Here is a 22178-nt window from a genome sequence, read left to right on the forward strand (position 1 = left end):
GAGTTCTGTGCAATTAACAGAAAGTTACCGAATGATAACTTCTACTCTAATATTAATTAAAATCTGAATAATATTAAAAAGCAAATAAACCATCATAATCACATGCATTATGTTTAAACACATATTTATTTCACATTTGTATGACCACCCATGGAGAAAGTCTTCCATCATTTTCTTCTCTGATATAATACCTCCAGGGAACACCAGTTTTTCATCCAACAAGATTCTTCAGCTCTTAAAGCCTTAAAGATCATTATTAGGAAAAAAAAATCACTTGTCACTAATATAATATAGTTTTATGTCTCATAAAATCCTTAATTATTTTAAAAGACCCCAAATCCTGTAGGGACTGTAGGAAATTCAGAAATGGCACTGTGGATGCTTCAGTGTTTGACCTACCAAGCTATATAGATAAGAAAAAAAAAAAAAAAAAAAAAGCAGGCAGAAAACAATTTTGTCATGTGGACCATATATTTGCCTAAGGAAGAGAGGACTAATGTTCACCAAAGCTTTGCAACTAAAGTTTACAAAATATAATGTACTAATTATCAGTTGGTGTAAAATTAAGTTACACACCCACAACAACACAACCCAATCAGCACTTAGAGAATCTAGATTTTTTCTTTGACAGTGCTTTTTGTAGGGCCTTATTTTTAAAATCATTGAAAACAATACTGAAGTTTTTAATTATTATTATTAGGACTCTTCAGATATGTCTACAGTCCTTCTACAGTGATTTAGAAGATTTGCAAATGATCTGATAAAGTAAGGCTGACAGGTGAATGAAGACGAGTAGAGACAATACACGTTCAAGTTAAGCTTTATTGGTGTGCATGTGTGTGTGTGTATGTGTGTATTTTTCTTTCCCCATTGAGAAATATTTAATACTAATTTCTACTTTACTTTCTGTAGACTAACTAGCAATTAGGAGCTTGTTGGACGACGGCCAAAGAATTTAGATATATTGTTTTGGAACCAACAGATCTGGCTGGGCTCTGAGATGAGAACAGTGTGAAGTCAAAATGTTAATTAGGCTCCAAGTGGCCACTTAACACAACAGTCCTCAAAGAACAGTTTTAAGGATCCCTCCTTGATCTTCCATAAGGAATACCATTCCCCAGAGGTTTCCAGCTTCAAATTTATATGAAAAAATGGCTAAAAATATGTTACTCTCCTAATATTAATTTTCCATGTAAGCAGTTGCTGTGGTTGCCATAGGAATGTTATGTAATTGCAAATTGACAGTGTGATGGTTCATGTGATTACTGAGTGGGAAGAAGTCAACACTGCGAAGTAATCTGAGAGCCTTTGGCAGACTTCAAATAAAATTTTAAAATATGATATAGAACTGCTCAGAACAGAATAGAAATGGTTAGTAATGGCTGCAAAATTTATCCATTGAACATCTCAATGTAATGCACAAACTCCTTGAGCAATTCCTGAAAAATAAAAAGCATCTAATAAGCACCTTTCTGTACTTGCCTCTAATTGTATCAGACAGTCTTGGGAATGTTAGTGTATTCATGTTTTGATAATGTGCCTTTTAGACAATGCAATTCAGGAAGTCAAGGTGCCTTGAGCTGATTGTGAGGTGCTGCAAGTGCAGAATAGTGATTGACACAATTCAGAATGCACTAAGGCTTCGGGATATGAATGCAAGATCCAGGTCATGCCATGAAAATAGGGTAAACAGCAGTAAACACCTGGAAGGCAGCATAAAAAAGGAGAGTCCTGAGATTCAGTTATTAGAATTTCAAAAATATGGACCCAGCTTCAGGTTGTCCTGCAGACTTCCTCTGTATCTAGTTTCAATCCTAAAAATCCCTAAATGCTGAATTATTTGATACTGCAAATGTATGTTTGCAAATGGATGAATACATATGCTTGCTTCTGGAGATCTGAGTCAAAAGAAGGAAGTGATTGATCCTTCTATCAAGAGTAAAAAAGCTGAAGGTTAGATTTGTGGATCCTTTTTGATAGTAATTAGAACTGTGCTAGTATAATAAAATAAGGTAAATAAAATCACCTTCTCTTCTTGGGCCCTTGCACAGAATGGCTTATGTTAGTGCAACTAAACTCTCATTTATCAAAAACTGTTTTCTTTTTGTCTGTTGGGAAGAGCTCCTGCCTTGTGTTCTGCCTTGAACAGTGTTTGGGAGAAAGTTATTTGGTAAAAGTTACAGCTATGCCTAAAAGCAAGCTGACCACAGAACAGGATGGATGGAGGAAACACCATGGCCACTCACGTGCCCATATGTGCCAGACTTGATTTATTAGTACAGCAACTAATCCCCCCCAACTGCTGTGGGGATGAGTTTCACTAATATGCTAAGGGACTAGACTTCTAAAGCCGGAGCAGATCAAGTGATGGAGGGCTTGGTTTCTAGGACCCTGGTGTTGTTGTTTTGAGGACCCATCCTGAGAACTAAAGTAAAAGAGAGAGAGCTTTTAGAAGATTATATTTATTTTTAATCTCTCAGTAAAATAGAAAAAGTTTCTGAATCAAAATTTGAAGTACTAATAAAGAAATTTTTTTTTGAGATTTTGTTCTGCATTCAAGTATAATTCAAGATTTCCCTCCTGCTTTACCATAAATATGCTTAATGGAACTTTTATTTTCTAATTAGTGAAGGCAGAATGTGGATGGACTTGTGTGATAGAGAGCTTAAAATTAAATTATAAATTCATCATATTATTTTCCATTTAATCTGATATTTTTATATAATGGTAATGAATTTCTAGATCCCTCAGGAAAGATAAATAATTGGCAAGGAAAACAAACAGTGAAAGAACCATAGCTATCTCCATGCCCCGGGGATTCATTACAGTACACAGAGTCCTTCATGATAAATCACAGAATCACAGAGTGGTTGAGTTTGGAAGGGACCTCTAGAGATCATCTAGTCCAGCCGCCCTGCTCACTGCAGCCACTTGAAACCCACTGAGATTTTGATTAGGAGTCAACACCATTTATTAGTGATATTTCCTTTTTTATCAGTTTTCTGTGTAATATCATAGATGTGTATGGTGCTTTGGAGTGAACTAACTGTGCTTGTTACCTCTTGTGGTATCAAATATATACCATGTATTTGTGATGTTAGGATAGCCCCTAAGAGACTGAGCATAAAGTATTTATGTAAAAAAATGTATATATATGTATATATACACCAGACCAGCTGGCAGCAAAAGAAAGCTATTTCTAGCAAAGACATGAAAGAGGGTGAAGTGGAATTATTCTGTTGGGGAGGGAAAAAAAAAAAAAAAAAAGGAGATTTTTTCCTTGCTTCCTAGGCTGACACAGCTTAATATTCAGTTCATTTTCAAACCTCAAAGAAGGTGGTGGATGAAAAACAAAAAATGAAAGTATTTGACAGTAGGTAGATTATTCCCTTTGAATAGTAATAGTTTCATTTTTTTTTTCAGAAGTATTGAAATACAAGTTTTCTAGTAAAATTTGAAACAATTACATATTTTTTTAAGTGATACCTATAGGGAAAAAAAAGAATATATTTATTCCCTACCGCACTACGCAGAAGATAGTTTGATTTTCCTTACTGCCAAGTTACCAAGGGAAATGAGAAAATAACAAAAAATAAGATTTTCCCCATAGGAATGAACAGATGTTATTCTTAAAAGTATTTAAAAAATCTCATTGAAAAGGAAAATTAGTGTGAAAAAATGATTTAGATGAAAATTAAAGGTTAGCAGACATTTTATTCTAAAATAAAATCAACTAGTGGAATGCCACATTAGCATTCCAGTTAATGGCTGCTGGGGGAAAGAGAAATATTCCAAGAAATGTTTTCAGAGATCACAGTCCTCACCCTGCACAGTGCTCAGCTTGTGTGATTTACAAGTCCACTATGGGAAGCAAACAGGCTTATACTGGAAAATGACTTACTAATAATACTTCATTGAGATTCAGACAGCAGACAGTTACTCTTTTCTCTGAATACGGGCAGCAAGTTGAATGAGAATAAATGGAGATTCATCATTAAAAATATATTTCCTTTTTCACTATGACAATTAAAAGACTCCATCACAGCTAGCTATTTTCTTCATGTTTGTTTATTTTCTTTGCCTTTTATATCTTGTTACCTTCAAATACTTTGTTTTTTAACTCTCTTGCTGTTTCAACTCCCCTGGAATATTTCCAGTAAAAGTTTCCTTTCTTTCTCTCATGCCAATTAATATATGGCAGAGTATGTGCAGAGCATGTGCACATTAACACGGCTAACATTTTGCTACTTCTATCAGTAATTAGCATGAGAGGATGAAAGGAGACGTTTTTCGCTAATGAATGTTCATACGGCACTTTGAACATGCAAGGCCCTATAGACGCATGTTGTTTCCCTGAAGCTCTAAGCCCATCGTTGACTTACTTCATCTTTTTTTCTCCTCTGGCTAAAGCCTGTCATTTGCATTTTGAATTTCAGTGATATTAACTGATGAAATGACAAGACTGAGAACATGGAAAGTTTGCAATTCCTATTGACAGAATACTTGTATGAAAAAAAGCAGCAATGAGATTGATTTGCTATTAAGCATTTCCAGTATATACAATTAAAGCTTCTCAGGGGAGTAATAGTGGTGATGAAGCCTCGGTAAAAGACAGAAAAAAAAAAAAAGAGGTTTTAAAGTAGAATAAAAAAATACAAGATTTTGAGTTGTTCATTTTAAGTGTATTTAAATTATTGTCTGGATCTCAGCTGGTGTAATTTGATGAGGCTCTTCTGAAATCAAAATAAACTGATGAACTTAGCTTGTATAGATGAAATACTGTGCTATTGTAGATAAGCACCTGTAAGGACTTCTTATAAAACGTGTTCAAACCTGATAGGGAGAAGTGTAAGGTTTTTCAACAATCAAAAGTGATTAGTATTTTTTGATACCCAACTGAAGACACTTTACAAGGTGTTCCAGAAAGTGTCAAGCACTTATTAGCAACATATTGCATTTTTTACAGTTTGGATAACCAAAATTAACTGACATACATTTATTTATTTATTTATTTATTTATTTATTTATTTATTTATTTATTTATTTATTTATTTATTTATTTATGGTGTTTGCAGCGTCTCCGAGGATCTTATTTATTGAGTTTGTAATAGGTTGCTCTTTCTGCCCAGATGAAACTTTGTGGTCTCTAAATAGCTTATTTTCCAAAACAATAAAAGAATGATAAATGTTAATGTGATGATTAATTGAAAAATGATCAATGTTAAGACATAGGCTCAATTCCTTAGAATTCGTGATATGATGAAAGAAAGACTGGGTCTATGAACTTAAACATGTTCCTTCTCTGGGGAGAAAATATCATAAAGATTTTATTTCAACAAAACGTAGCTAAGTAAAACAGAGACGGAAGCACTGTCAGTTCAGTTGCTGTTGTTTCAGGTTGTTTTTATTCCAAAATATTAATTGTGAGCAAGATGCACCTGGGAAGCAAATTCAAAATAGGTTTTTAAAATTCTTATTCAAGAAAACTGTGATTTTAAAATAAATTATTTATTCAGAGGTGGATCATGGTATGGACTATCTATCTCCTTATAATTATATTTGCCAATGTGAAACATTTAAAGTAGACTTACAAATTATCATAACTGTAATAACACCTGTCTGAAATTCAGAGTTCTGTAGAACTCAAAGTACTTGTGCTTGCATACTTTTAGTAGTATTTCACTCATTTCTCTGAATGTTAGTCTTTTCAGCAGTGTTTTACATTATATAAGCATTCTTCCCAAATTTATTCTGGTCCTGGTTTTCCAAGTACAGAGATCTCTGATTTCTGTCCCTGATTTTTTTTTTCATCCCCTAACACATTTAGCTCATTCTTCATTCTCATAGAATTAGCTCTTAGAATATAAGCTCTTAGAACATCCTAATCATTCAGGATGCTTTAAGTGCAGAATATGACCATCATTTTTAACGCAGGAAAGTAGAAACTAATTACTATATTCCACATGAGGGTTTAACACCCTTTTGTAAGAGGAGAGGGGAGAAGTGTCTCTGACTTTAGTTTATGCAATGTATAAGTGAATACTTCATTTTCTATTGTTTGGATAGATTGTGGAAAATATTATAGATCATATACCCATGGAAAATATTATTATTTTTCCCTAGATTTGTGATTTTCTACTGACCCTTTCACATTTGAAAGAACACATATTTGCTTTTGATGCTTTTAGCTTGCAATTATTATAATGTTGAATTTCACATGTTTCATATTTAGTGATATCACCCGAATATTATCTCTTTCTTCCATTATATTGATGAGTTTTCCTTTCTGGTAACCTGAATACACATTCCTATCTGATGTAACTGAAGTGGAAATACCAGGCAATACTAACCTCACTCCTGTGGAATTCTTGCGACAGCCATTTACCTCTCAGATCTTGTAAATTTTCTATTTTCTTTTCTCCTGACTTTATGATAATTTCTTCTCTCTTACTCTTTGATTGTCATTTCACCTATCCTTTTATTCATCAATCTAATTTTATGAAGCAAATAAATACACTGCTCGTTGCACTATGCCTCTTTTAGAATAAGTCAATGGTACAGATAACAATAATACAATGCAAACTTTTCCATTATCCCTGGAATCTGGCTAAATCAGATTCAGATTACTATTGAAAATAGCAATAGTACTGTCAAACTAACTATAATCCAATTATGTTCAGCAGGTATCAGCAAAATTTTCTGGGAATGACTCTTATGACTGGTAAGTGACTCTTTTTCTTAACTAAAAAAAACATCAGTTATCTTAGTATATGACCAAGATGACATAATAAAGCAAATTCCTTCTATTATTCGACCACTGTGTCCTCCTCATTGTAAGCAACATTTTAATATATGATTTTCAATTCTTGCAGAGGGACATGATATGCATTTAACCATGCACCACTGTTCTCCTCAGGGCTACTTTCTAAAAGTCAGCTGTCTTCTACTGAACTCCTAGCATTGTAAGAGTCTCTTTCTTTAATTTGCTAAAAGTGGGTTGTTTTGTTCCTTCATCACAGAAGCGAATGAACTCAAGACACAAACATATTTACTTCCCTCTGTGCATCTTCTTCCTGTGTCCCTGCTAGTTTAAGCATGACTCATCATTCAAGAAAGAACTGCATGCAATTCTAAAACTTGTTCATTTCCTTCTTGGATATGTCCTTCAGCTTTCATTGGCTACATATTTTCTTGGCTACATCATAACATAAGCAATGTCTCAAAAGCATCTTTCATTCTGTAGTTATAGTTTTTTATATAGTTTTCTATTTTTTTGCACTTAATCCTACATTGCCTTTACATTTAGATTCACTTTTATATTTCTAAAAATGTAAAAGTATATTCTATCCATTCACCCTATTTAGTTTTACCTATAATTTTAACTGATAATTATTGTAATAGGTAATTATTAACTTCAATTTATCATCCGTATGGCCTATTTTTATTTAGATTTTTTCTGTGTGTTAGTAGCTACTAGTAATTAATCTAGCAGAAACCTTGTTTAACGTATTTATGCATCACAATTATTTCTGTGTCAAGACCAGATAAGCAAGTTACGAGCAATTTTCTGTAAGCTTAATAGCTCCCAGTTTGCTTGATAAAATTGGATGTGGTATTTTGAACATAAAAATCATTATAGACTCAAGGGAAAGACAACCCTAAACAGAAAAGTAAATTTTATCTGTTACATACAATCCTACTTAAATGAGAGAGGCGTAAAAATGGAAAGATTAAAAAAAAACCTTCAAATATTTTTATCGCCATTTTTGAGACAATTCAAATACATACAGACCTGACCATAAGCTAGTATGACTTGTTTTAAAGCTTGGAATTATGGTTCTTCTAAAATACTTGTTCTAACTTTTAACTATCCTCATTGTTTGAAGCATGTTTTCTGATCTATCCTAAATTTCTCTTGCAGTAAATTAAGTTGAATAGTTAATGTACTGCACTCAGGGGACATAAAGAACAATGATCACAGGCATTAATAGCAACCTTTCATATATTTGAAGTTTATTATATTCAATTTCCATCTTCTCCAGACTAATCAGAGGCAAATTCTTTTAGCTTGTCTTTACATTCAAGTTTTCTAATTTTTTTAACTATTTGGAAGGTCTCATTTGGATTTTTTCTCACTAGGCTAGATTTTTACCAAGTGCCATTCTGAATGTGCAGTACTCAACAGAAGCCTTTCCATTGCCACTTGTGCTCATTAGCACTTGTGCTCACCTCTTAATGCAATTGCATTCTCTTTTCATTTGCTTGGCTATCTTGTAAATTTTTTGCATTTTTTTTAATTTTCATTAATATAAAGACTTTGCATCTGTCATTTATCCAGCTGCAACTGATGATCATGACAAATTGAAGAGATCATTTTGAATTCATATCCTGTCTTTCAAATGGCCTGGTCAATGCTGGGTTTTAAGATTTCTTATTATTTCACTATTCTGGTTATTTGGAGATCTTCAAAACCTGCCTGTATGTGACCCTGTGCCACATTCTCTAGGCATCCGGCTTGAGCAGGGGGGTTGGACTAGATGATCTCCAGAGGTCCCTTCCAACCTCAACCTAAAGAATACAGCAAAAAACATATACTAACTGGAGGAAAGTGTTACCTTAGACTACCTACCAAAATAAGGTGGTTGGAAGGAGAGATGTCATTTTTATCTCCCATTCTGATTTTCCTGAAAAGTTTTGCACGCTAGGACTCTTCAACCATCTCAGCAGCTCCCCTGCCCCATATTCCATAAGAAAGAAGACACTGGATGCTTAGCTTTCTTGTGTTTTTCCCAAGTGTTACAAAGTAAAAGAAAAACAAGCTTACACTTAATAATTTCTCTCTGTAATAATTTCTCTCAGACTTATGGGAGATTATGCAACATTTATGAATGGATATTGCCCTTAGGAATATGCTAGGTACATTCAAGGACTTTTGAAATAATTTTTGATATAGAACTCTTTTCTCTACTATGAACCTCTCTCTAGATTCTCACTTCATTAAGCAGCTAGAAACTGTCTGGGTTATCAGACTCTCTTATACCTATCTGGTGCCTATCTGATGGCATTATAAAAATCAGGTTTATCTCAGCACCATGCTGCTCCTGAGTGAGAGACTGACTTTTTTTCAGACAGCTTCTAACTAGGCACTATCTTTTATTACAGTCTCTGACATACCAAACAACCCTATGAAAGTTGTCTTTCAAGTGGTAGCAAATAAAATATATTTTAATACCAGTTCATGATCAAAGGTAATATATTTAAAGCTTTTTTTTTTTTTTTCCAGGTTAGCTTGTATGCAATTTCTGAATATGGTCTTAGGTATGGCTTGTTCTCGATAAACATTTTTTTGTGATAGCCTTTAATTTGCTCACCTGTGTCAAGTCTTTTTACACTATTAACTCTATGTATGGTAGATAATAAGTGATTTACATGCTTGGGGGATAAAGAAAATTCAGATGTTGTTTGGCAAATCTAAAAAAGCAAAATATGAAATCAGAGAAAAGTAGCTTTTTACAGCCACTGTGTGGAAGTATAATAAAACTGAAAAATGCAGAGTAATGATGAATCAGGATGCCACATTTACCAAACATCCAAGAAAAGCTAAGATATGATGAACTCGGGAATATTATGCAGATTACATACAAGTCTATTTATCGGGCTCGCTGACTGGCCTGGTGCCTGACTGAGATCAGCACACAGCTGATGAGAAGTTAATTGAAACTAAATCCAGGTAAGACAGAGGTTATGCCCACAGGCAGAAGAAAGCCCCTGGGGAGCTTTCCATCATATTCTCCTCTTCATTTCAAGACAAGTCGCACAAATCATCAGAACAGCCTTTAGTTTCTAGACTCCTCTCTGAACCTGGACTTAAAAATAGCAACCTGTACTGGAACACTAGGACTAAAAGACTTCTCACTATTTGTTTGGTGAAAAAATGACCTTAATCATATATATCTTCCTTACCTCATGAACTAATTGTCATGATGAAGCTTACTGATGCCTGAATACAGTAAATACCTGCACCCACTGTTCTGCTACCTGCAATGCTCCTTATAGCACACTGAGTCATATTTAATGTTTCACTTATTATTTTCCAGCCACTGATTGAGCAGGTCCTATGCTCAATCAAGGTACTATGACCTTCAGAATGTAACTATCTGTCTCCACAATAAAGGCAGTGAGACATCACATTTTTGGAGCTCAGAATGAGACAATAGAATTCACTGCTTGAAAGAACTGAGAAAGATGGTAAGGTTCATCACTTTCTAGTCCAAGTGCAAAGTCCAGTGCTCCAAGCTTCCCTATGGTGGAACAAGTTCAAGGAACATCAGTTCTTAAGTAAGAGCAATATAAATTATCAGATTTAAAATATGTTAATTTTCTAAAGGAAAATTATGTGAACATTCCCTCTGGAAAAACAGAAAGGAGACTTGGTGATATACATATACAAAAAAAAAAAAAAAATCAAGAAGTCCTAAAAGGAATGAAAGGAAAAAAAATAGGCAATACAGGTTCACTCCAAACTTTTTTTAGTTATCATCTCATTAAAAACATAGTCTTTTGCTACACATTTCTTTTTCCTCCATTTATAGAAAAAGCAAAAAAGTTAGCTCCTCATGGTTATATTTTTGTGCTGAAGACTTCCATGATTTTGCATAAATACCAGTTGATCTCCCTTTCGATTTCAAACAAATGAAATTACTATTACAATGGGATATGGGAGACCCAGCAAAATCCTGACTCCATCTCTGAAGTCTCCTCCTTCCCTAAAGCAAATACCTGCTGAAGACATAGGTTAGACTGAGTTGTTTGTCATCTCTTATTTTGAGACTGATTTACTTCATATAAAATTATTTACAAGGTGCTGTTAAAAGAAGTCAATGAGACAGTGAGAAAACTGGATCAAAAGACATGTTTTGAGTTAGACAAGTTGAGTAGATGAGTCTAGATTGCTTAACTAGATTTTCTATGGATATTTCTATTTATCAATCAGCATCATTTAACTCCTACAATCAATTCACAGTGAATATGTTAATTTAAGTAATTTATTCAGGGAACAACCAAATATTTTGCAGTGAAAATGGCTGCTTGTTTAAAAGTCTATTCTGCTGCCTTCACTGTAGAAGAATTCACCTTTCATGAAATACACATATAGAAGCCCAGAATGCACAATCCAAGTCATTATGCTAAAAGAAGTAACCAATATCCCTCCAGGGGCTCCAACTGGGAACAAGACTAGGTGACAGGGAACAGGGTTGCAGAGAACCGTAGAAAGTTATCTAAAGTCCATCCAGGAGAAGAACTGTTGACAACATAGGGCTTAAGACCACCTAAAAGCCGCAGGTTTTAGGGCCCCAATGTATATGTATAAAAATGCACGCATAAGGGCAGATTTTATTATTCAGATAAAAGCCCCGAGCTTTTAGACAGCAGTCTTTCTGACAGCCTAACAGTATTCCTGCTCCTGAAACTAGACAACCAAGCCAGACTTTTCTCCTAAATAGAAGTTTTGCTTCCCATAGTCTGTTATTTAACCCTCAGTTGAGCTGTGCAAAACATGCTGTATGTTAAGAGACGTCTCTTTAAAGCATGATATTACAGGGTGGGCAGGTCTTTCTTGTTAAACTTTTCTGCAGTAAGATAGATTTCAATGAAGAACTGGATCCTGGTGACTGTCCTAACCATCTGTCCTCAGAGTCATTGTTATTTTCAGGTAAAGCAAATATTTTAGCATGCATAAAGCCAACTGGCATAAGAAAGAGAAATAAGGAACCTGCTGCCTGTGCTGCCGTACCGACACAAAATACGATTTCTTTAGACGTGAGAAAATCTAACTATGAACTGCTACACCAGATTACAGCAAGGAATTACATCTAATCTTGCATATTTCAGATTCAAACCCTAATTACTTATCAAGAAGTATTTTCTTGTCATTATTTATTCATCCAGGGACTCTCAGTGTACCTACTGAATCAGGTTATATATGTAAGTGAAATAAGGATGGTTTTGTAAATGATTTTCAAACTTAGCTGTAAGCAAAGCATGAAACTTGGTCAGTATCATTCCCCATGTGAACAAAATTAAGGATTGCAGGTGACAGATAAGTTGGATTTTGTAATTGCCAGTAGCACCCAACAAGACAACTACATGTCCAAGTCCACTTTGTAAATCTTGACCTTTGTGCCTTCCTAGTTGTTCAACATATCCAGTAAGACAGTGGCTACTGTCACTAATTCAATTTATAATCAATCTAGTGATGTAGTTTTGCTTGAGTGAGCAAGGAGGTTAGTTTTAATCTAAAGAGGGACCCAAATAGCAGCATAATGTTGCTGCTAAATTGCTTCAACAAGTCCAATCAAATAAACACAGTTAAAAAGAGACAACCTGTTTAAAAAGGCTTTTTCATGATGCATTTAGAACCAGTTGGAGCACACAGATGTTGAAGTCATACAATGCTGATCAGATAGAACTTAAGCATTGAGGTTTAAAAGTGTAAGACCCTTTTGTTGAGTGATTATCGAAGACTGCATCTGGCTTCTGAAAGAAAAGTGAAGTTTTATATGTGTAAACAATATAATAGATTGCTATTAATTAGGTGCATTATTACTGAAGGGACTGCCACAATAGACTAGGGCTCCTTTGTGCAGTCTTCCAGACACACTATGAATAAAAGATATATGACATTAACTCTTCCCAAATAACTGACTCTTTGCATATTTTTTGCATGTTTCCAGACACCAGTACAGGCTGGGGACCGACCTTCTGGAGAGCAGCTCTGCAGAGAAAGACCTGGGTGTCATGGTGGATGACAAGTTGACCATGAGGCAGCAGTGTGCCCTCGTGGCCAAGAAGGCCAATGGAATCCTGGGGTGCATTAAGAAGAGCGTCTCCAGCAGGTCGAGGGAGGTGATCCTGCCCCTCTGCTCAGCCCTGGTGAGGCCGCATCTGGAGTATTGTGTCCAGTTCTGGGCTCCACAGTACAAGAGGGATGTGGAGCTGCTGGAGAGAGTCCAGCGCAGGGCCACAAGGATGATCAGGGGCCTGGAACATCTGCCCTATGAGGAGAGGCTGAGGGAGCTGGGCCTGTTCAGCCTGGAGAAGAGAAGGCTGAGAGGGGATCTAATCAGTGTCTATAAGTACCTCAAGGGAGGGAGTGCAGAGGACGGTGATGGTCTCTTTTCAGTGGTGGCCACTGATAGGACTAGAGAAAATGGCCAGAAACTGAAACACCAAAAATTCCATAGGAACTTAAGGAAAAATTTCTTAAGAGTGAGGGTGACAGAGCACTGGAACAGGCTGCCCAGAGAGGTTGTGGAGTCTCCTTCTCTGGAGATCTTCAAAACCCGCTTGGATGCAGTCCTGTGCCACGTGCTTTAGGTGTCCCTGCGTATGCAGGGGGGTTGGACTAGATGATCTCTAGAGGTCCCTTCCAACCCTAAGCATTCTATGATTCTATGATATACTGTAGCTAAAAAACTTCCTTACTTACTCTGGCATTAGGAACTGATCCTATAAGACACATGGCTGAAGGCAAAACTGATATGACTTTTGTTTAGGTCAACTTCTGTAGTTCTTCATCTCTGAATACCCAGGCTGAAATGCACCATCAGGCATGAAAAGACAGAAAGGTGATTTTTTTTTTTTATATGTTTGTCATTTTTATACCCTTCCTCCAACAATCTCTACTTTTCCTATACCTTATGTATTGCTCTTCCTTCTGCCCATTCTTGAGAACAAAGTTATTTTTCTACTGAGATTAATAAATTAATTGTACTAATTACTCAAATAGCAATACAGTTTGTACTGGAGTTATGGAGTTACAAAGATGGGTCACTTTTGGAGTTACAGGTATCACAGGTATAAACAAACCAGGGCCATAGCTAATCTGCCTTGGTGATAACAGAGTTAACTGCTTGTCAAGGGAGGAAAAGGGAGATTACTCTTCTGTTCTGTCTTAAGCTATTATTTGTTCTTGTACTTAGAGGAAAGGAGTTATGTGCTACTAGAATTCTCTTATCTGCTGATAGAGCCAGAAGTAGCATCCTTGTTTCTAGTAGACTTTTGTGCTGTGAATTTATTTTTCTAATTTCATGTAGATTTGTGATACCCATAAGATCCATGACTACGGATGATGAGTATGAGTCTTATGTTTTGGGCACCTTGAGTGTATATCCTGTACATCAGAATCTGATATGTACCTATTCCAAATTTTTCTGACTATTTTTCTCTATTTAAGAAACCAACAACAAAAAGCCATATCTTTTATTTATAGACACCTTTCCTCTTTAGCCAGTTAACTAGAAATGGTTGAAGAATCCAATTAGAAATCTTCTTTCTTTCTTTCTCTCTTTTTTTTCTAAACTGTGGTTTTATGCTTCTTTTAATCAGAGACTTTTTTTTGGCAAATGGAGAAATAAAACAGCAATCTTGTGAGCATTAAAACACAAGGGAGGGAAGAAAAGTTTCACTCTCATGTAGAGACAACTCACTTCTTGGAATCTTTTTACTGAATAAGTGAAAATGTTAGTTGGAAACTCGATTATATTTTGGAGAAGAAGGTGTCAGGTCTTTTGTAACAAAAATCAGTTTTCAAAAAAGTGCATACCTGCTATGAAATACTGAAACAAAAATACCTTCACTTAGTTGAAAGTATCATCATTCATCTGTGAAGACTAGTTTTATTACTACTACGGAACACATTATTTTATATGGATTTATATATATATAATGCTCAAGCTGTTCAAATTACTAATTGTATAAAAATTGCAAATTACAAATTGTATAAAAATGTTAAATAATACATTTCACAGTTACAGAACTTTCTATCTTGACCAAAAAGTCGCTCTTGACGTCTTTGCCAAGAATAACTCATAGGCTAGTTGTCCTTTCTAAACACATGTTCAGTCCTCCTCAGGCTGAGCAAAATCTAGCACTCAGGTTGCTCTTACTATATGTGTAAGTACCACTACATCTAACCTCTTGGGCTTCTCTCAGAGGCTTCAGGAAAACTGACTCATATGACTACTGTAGTAAGAGGAACACGCCTGTATCCTCAGAGAGTCTGCCTGGGTGACTAGCTCAGATTATTGTCAGGTTACATGGGAGATGTTCAAAGAACTTAGATGCCACAAGACATCAGCAATGGAGGAGAAATAAGAGAAATAATGGAAGAAGATATATAATTAATCAGTTATATATTAGCATATGCTAAGTTTTGGGTTACTGGATCACACTCGAGATACTTATCCTGAATCATTAGGAAGGCAAAAGATAACCTCACCTTTCTTTTCTCTTGCAGTGTTTTCAGAAAGTTTCCTTATAGTTTTAATACTACATTTAGTTTTCTCTGAAAATATTTTTACATTGAAAATTTTAAATGCCTAAGCTGCTTTCAACATTTTCCAATAATATTTGATACATTCATGTATCTGTCAATACAGCCTCTCTTCTTTTACAGGAAAATCCATACATATGATTTTTTTTCCTAAGTGTGATACAGAAGCAAAATTGTTTTGAGCAGTATTTCCATGAGGATATAGTGGAGACTTTTTGCCATTATAATTCATGAGAGGGCAGATTGTTTCCCAGCATTGAGCATTTGTCAGTATTTTCCATAAGAAGTCAGTGAGTCCTTAACACTGTAAAAATACTTGTAATTTTGTCTGGGACTTAAGGACTTCACATGGCAACAGAAAAAAACTTGTCTGCACGCAGTTCAGTTCTGTTTGGGTTTCATTTACTTACTTGTGTAAAGCAACATGGACATTCTGCCACTTGCTCTCCCCAAGCAAGATTGTATAATACTCCATGTTATGTGTCAGATATCACATGAAAAATGCAGGTTTGCAGAATGGTGGTATTTGTTGAACTGTGTACCTTGGGGCAAGGCTGTAAAACCTTCCATAGACTTGTACAGCAAAGAGGGCGGCGCAACCCTGGCAGGCTGTCCACACTGAAGTTGCAGAACAGTCTGTGGAGAGAGCTATGCCTTGGGGCCCTTGCTCACTGAGACAGCCAGTGAGCAAAGGCTACGTGTAACCTGTGATCCCAAGCAAGTGCAGTGGGAAGTAACCAGGGTCACTCCTGCTGCAGTGGGGGTAATGGGAAACTAAACCTTGACTTAGTCACAAGCTGTCTCCAGCGTGGTTTGTAACACAGCCCTAAGCACTTAAAGAGCCAAAGACGGACTTTGAAGTTAAAATCTTGTTCACATGAAAGACATTCACACCTCTCCAGGTGTTATATTGTTTGGTCTGTCTTGACTGCAGAGTGAACAAGACAGAAATCTATTGATTTAGGGACTGAAGGGTATTTCCACAGCCAGAGGGTGTGAAAATTTATTTTACATGAAAGCTCACATTTTAAGGATAACGGCAAAATCTGTAAAAAGAGTTCTTTATTGAGCACATTATTGTTGCCTTTGGTGAATATTGGCTTAATATTCAGTAGTTTTAAATCTAGGATTTGTATAGAGTCTTTCAAAGGATTCCATGAAAGGTGACTGAGAAAAGCAATTTCATAAATGTGATGCAGTCTACATATAAAACCTCTGAAATTGTCTACATCTCCACTGAGGGGGAACCAGAAAACAATAGGATTGTAAAACTATTCACGGGTCTTGAAACTATGTTTAATTGCCAGTATGAACAACAGCACAGAGGTTCCTTCTATTGCATTTTTACATCCTCTCCATCTGAAACCTTTAACCAGGAGACAAATTACTTTGAATATGTTAGATTGTGGAGATTGAAAAAGTTTAAAGATCGTACTGTAAAGGAAAATGCTGGGGTATATGCTCAATATGCTCTGAGAAATGAGTCCTTTCTAACTTAAATCTTAATTTTGAGGTGGTGTGTTTTAGTACATTAAGACTTCTTCATTTAGAGGAAACGTGAGTAAAGTATCTGTAATTATATACTACAGTAGTCTTATGGTTATGTCCACAGTGACTTTTTTTATGTTAGAGTGTTGTTTTGCTTCTCTTTATGCCTTGTCTCATTTCTCTTTCTGCAAGTTTCCCTCATGCACCAAAAGAGGATACTGACCCCAAGATCTCTAGCTGTGAACTTGATTTGGTACTGGGACTGTCACTCGGGTTGCTTTTTTTCTCAGTCTGGCGAGTAGTGTTCTGTAGACAGCAGTGTGTGAGACAGCTGTGAGCACTAGGAAGCCTGAAGACTGCAAACACAGGTTCCCCTCTTTCTCAAGCTACTTGCTTTAGATTGCCTGACATATTCTCCAAAATCCTAAACAGTTTGTTGCTTATATTTAACACATGCTTTCATACTTTCATCATGGTTTGGAAAACTGCAAGTCTAGCTAGATTTGCTCAATTGCAAATATTATGTATTTTGCTGCTCTCTGACACAAATTACCTAAGGCTGTCAGTGTTCAGGGTGTAATCATTTATGGTCCACATAGACTTTTTTGTGAGCCAAATCACCTATATGACATCTTATCTTTGCTATAAGGATTTTTATCGACTATCAAACTGATATTCATCCGCTGATGATTTTCAACAATGATGCACAGGAAAAGAAATCAAAAGTATTGAGTGAAATAATGAAGCCTGCTTGGGCCTCCGGATTTGAGAATAGATTCCCCTCCAACCATTTTCTAGAGGTTTACTTATACCAGAGCATACAACAGCTATAGCCAGCTAATGAACTACAGAGGAATAAAATACTGAGTAAGAACTAAGCAAAATAGGTTAGTTCTACAAAAAGCTGCATTCTGATCCAAGGCTGAAAGGTAGTAATTCCATTCTTCCCTTGTTAAATTTCAAGCACTGTTGACAAGTTGCAAATATTATCGATCACCGTATCGCTTTTAATGCTAAAGTGCCTGCAAAGTAATAATTTCCTGTTATTTCGCCACTGTTTTTTACTTTATTGCCTCAAAAGGGAATAGAGATGCTGTATTCTGAGTTCAAAAGGCTAATGGGGCTAATGTCTTATAAATCTTTGTTTTTGTGTATATCACAAATAAATATAGATATATAGTCCTCTTTGATGCATCTTGGAAAGCCCTTAAAAACACTATGAGTAAAACTCCGGATAACCTTGATGCCCACCAGTCAAACCCATTAAAAGCTGTCATCAGCATCAGCAAAACTCTTGCATAAAACTCACTGTTTAATGTAGGCGAATTCTGTTGTTCACCTTTCAATCTTCAGTATTCTTTTAGATTAATAGGGAAAAAAATTCAGCCCTCATTGTCATCAGATTGCACCCATAATCATGCCAATATAAAACCCAGAAGTTTAGTTATCTGGTTAAACTACAGATATCTTTACTCGGCATATTATTTCAGCATGTATTGAAGACAATGAAGACCATTCGCCATAAAAGTTGCTAGTATTAGCTCATTAGACAAGTTCTTCTCTACTGCAGCTGGAATTATATAAGCTAGGCTTTTAAATCATTTCTTTGAATGATGGGATGCCTTTTGCTAACTGCTTGAAAATGTCAATTTAAATTAAATTATTATTATTAAAGTGTTACTTACAAGCTAATTAAGAAAGGTTATAATGAGACAATAAGCAATTTTAGAATGCAAAAGCAACAATACTTAAAAACAGAAATACAATGCGACACATTTCTACAAAATATTTAAACTGAACTTTAAATAATACAAAGATATGCCAAGATGTGTGTTGAAATATTTTCTCTTATTTTGTTATTGGGGAAACCATGATGGATTTTGGATTTCAGCTTTAAAATATATTTTAATTTGAGAATCTGTGGGCTGTTAAATTCTTCCAATTCATCTTCACTGCATTCTTTTGGATTTCTTTGTTTGTTTTCAAACCATCTCTGATTCAAACTCATCTGAATAAAAATGCTCATTAGTTAAAAAGAAAGAAATAGTTCACTGAAAAAGCTCTGTAGCTTTATCTAGAAATGTAGGAATAATGTTTCTCAATCATTTTTTTCAAAGAATTCATCACCTTTTATTAAAGAATCAAATTGGCATGTTATATTACACATTTATTTCAGGATCATCTACAGCCACGAACAGTCAAACCGGATTTTATCTATCTAGACGTTATGTATGATGTCAGAATACACTGATAAGTGGCATTCATCCAGCATTTTTCTGTGTACAAGCCTTCTTCTGTATTACAAGGAAGCATTCAGTGGCTACCAGGGAAGCTTTCAGAGTAGTTTTTGGGTCTGTTCACAAGCTTCCAGACTCCTATCTAATGTCATTACTAGCATAATGAAGTAGCGCTGGGAGAGGAATTATTCAGGGATCTATAATCACTTTGAAAACCTTAGACCCTTGAAAATCTACTCTCACAGCTCTGCAGTTTAATGATAAAAATTGGAAGCCCTGATAGCCCTTGTTCAGACCTGGTTCTCATACCTTCTAGGTTCCTTGCTGCACACTGAAGTGTGCGCAATGAGCACAATGAGGTATGGGATATCCTGAAAATACCAAAAAGAGCCAGGACTACCCACACCCCAGCCCTGTGTTGAGGTGAGATTTAATACACACTATTCACTCCTTTATTCCTGTGTTCTGATTTTTTTCTAAGAAAATCTAATCCAGAAAGGAGCTGCCACAGGACAGGTCTCTGCTCTGGAGTCAGAGGTCTCGGTGACACTCTTCTTGTGTGTGTTCAAGACAGAAGACCAAGGGAGGCATGAAAGAAGCAAGGGAAACTCACACACCATGCAAGAGGGATGAGAGTGTTATTGTCTTTGTGTTTAGTAGTCTTGATGGATTTTCCACCTTGAGTTTGTCCAGTAATAAACATTTTGTTTCCATGATATGCTGTAGAAAAATGAAGCTTAAAAATTCACTGTGTGCAAAAATAATACCTTTTGTGTGTGTGTGTTTTGAACCTGCAATCAGACAGTTTAATGTCTCTGGATCTTTGACTAGAAGATATTTTTTGCCTGTTTACTGTTTTCTCCATGTCCACCTCTCATGCTGTAGTCTAAGATTCAGTATTGGTCTAATTCTGTTACAAACAAAAGATTTGACAGAAATAGGTTTAGGTCAAAATAAGGAATGTCTCAAATCTCAAATTTATTCTTAGCTGTTTTCTGACTTTTAAAGCATGTATGTCTATAAAATTCTTTTTCTTCCTGTCATCCTTGTGCACTAGTTCCCCTTCCCCCATCCCCTTCTTTTTAGCTTCTTTAACATGATGAATTATGTTATGCTACATGCTATAAACCCATGTTGACGTTTGTAAGACACATCTAGGGGCCTCTTCTTCCATTTCCCAGGAGAAAGCTGTACTGAGAACCCAATAACCATGACAGTCAAAACTCTGCAGTTATTCCTCCGTATAAAGAACTCCATATGTTTGCCTGATGACTTGGGACATATATAAAGGAACACACCAAGCTTCCCTCTGTCTCTGTGGTGACTCATGATTTTCAAGAAGACTACTGAGACTGTTCATTTCTGTCTGGTAGCTAACAAAAGCAACGCTGGAACATATTTTGTATTTCTCCTTTTTCGTAATAATCTACAGATGACACGATGATCTGTTATTTAATATATCAGTTTTTGTCAGGAAAAAAAGTAGGTGTATATTCAAAACAAAAACAAAACCAAAGAAATTAATGAAATCTGAATAATTACCATAAAAGTAATTTTGTCTTCCCCCTGCTCCCTCTCCAGGATGATTCAATTTACTTTCTAGTGATTTGGCTTGCCTCTGGTTAAAAGTTTTCACAGTCATCCCAAATTTAATCTAACACTTCAGTGTGAATTTAATAATTCATCAGTTAAAGATTATGAGTTACCTCCTCATTGACCGGATATCAAACATCATGTAGTTATTGAGTGGTACTGCCTAAAGATTGGAAAGTGTTTTCCTCTCACAGCTCCTCTAAGATGACACTTTTCTTGTTATCCCCATTAACTGCAAAATCTTCAGTAATTAGTTGCCCTTTTAACTAAGGCTGATTTAACTTTGATTGCATTGTTAACTTTTTCAGCTAACTTTAAAAAAAAAGTTGAAGGATGCTTTTCTTTCTTGGCAGGAAACCATGTATAGAAGGAAGGATTTTAATTTGTCTTCAAACATAAATTAAGAATATATATGATGTAAAAACAGGGGCATAGAGGAAAAGAAACAGAAATTTGAACCAGCTTTATGATTTGGTTAACAAAGATGTAGAGATAGAATATTCCTTGATGCAGAAGTTTTATTTTATTTTTATTTTTTTATATGTTGATCAATTAAGTAAACATGCATGCAGCTATAATGAGAAGTACAAGGATAGTGTTTTCAGCTAGCTGTGTGGACAAAACAAAGAATGCCACATGCATTTAACAGTTAATGTGGGGAAAGGGAAAAGGATTTGCAATCTAATAGGCTTTAGGACTTTAAAAGGGAGATCTTTGGAGTCCAGATAGCAGGCAGCTGTCAGAGCAAACCATTTACAAATGCTGACTTGTGCTTCAGCAGTGATGAGCAGCTCCTGCTCTGCTATTGCATTGTAATTAGCACTCCCTGAAATAGTTCACCAGAGATTTGAGCATTGCCAAGCTCTATACTTCTTGCCCTGGCCTAGTTTAGAAAGCTTTTTAAGCAAATGATGGGGAAAGGTTAATGCAGAAGATTATGCTCATTATGATTGCTAAAATTATTAAAGTATCTCTAATATTTTGTAGTGCCCATTGCATTTATGAAGTCATAAATTCAGACTCTTCTGTTTCAAACAAGAAATGATTTATGGTGTTAAAAACAGACAAAAATGAACCAAATATGTTGCTGCACATCAACTCTCATTTGCTCTTGATTTTTATTTTTCCTTTTGTTTATTTTTGAAGTCCTGATTTTTTAATGTGATAAATATTACCATATAAAATATTACCCATACACCAATACATATTCCCACTGGATTCTATAAAATCATTCACATAACAGCAAATTAACATTAAGCTTTGCTGAAATTCTACTTTTTAAAAGTATTTCTCACTATTAACTTCAAAATGAAATGTTGTGGGCTCCAAGATGTATGATCATTCCCTCCCCCTGCACTGCCAGCTGCATTGGTAAGTGCTAATAAGGAAGACTTATTAATTCTCAGAGAAGCATATTAATATTAGTCCTACCTAGGAAGTAGATTGTACCAGTAAGAAAGGAAGATGGAAACGGAGTGCTCCCCATTAGCATTGTAAGGATGATAGCTCTAGTTCAGGAACACTGA

Source organism: Tinamus guttatus, unplaced genomic scaffold (assembly GCF_059628265.1).
Source record: "Tinamus guttatus ecotype Peru unplaced genomic scaffold, ASM5962826v1 Tinamus_guttatus_pri_ptg000083l, whole genome shotgun sequence".
NCBI classification, from domain to species: Eukaryota; Metazoa; Chordata; class Aves; order Tinamiformes; family Tinamidae; genus Tinamus; species Tinamus guttatus.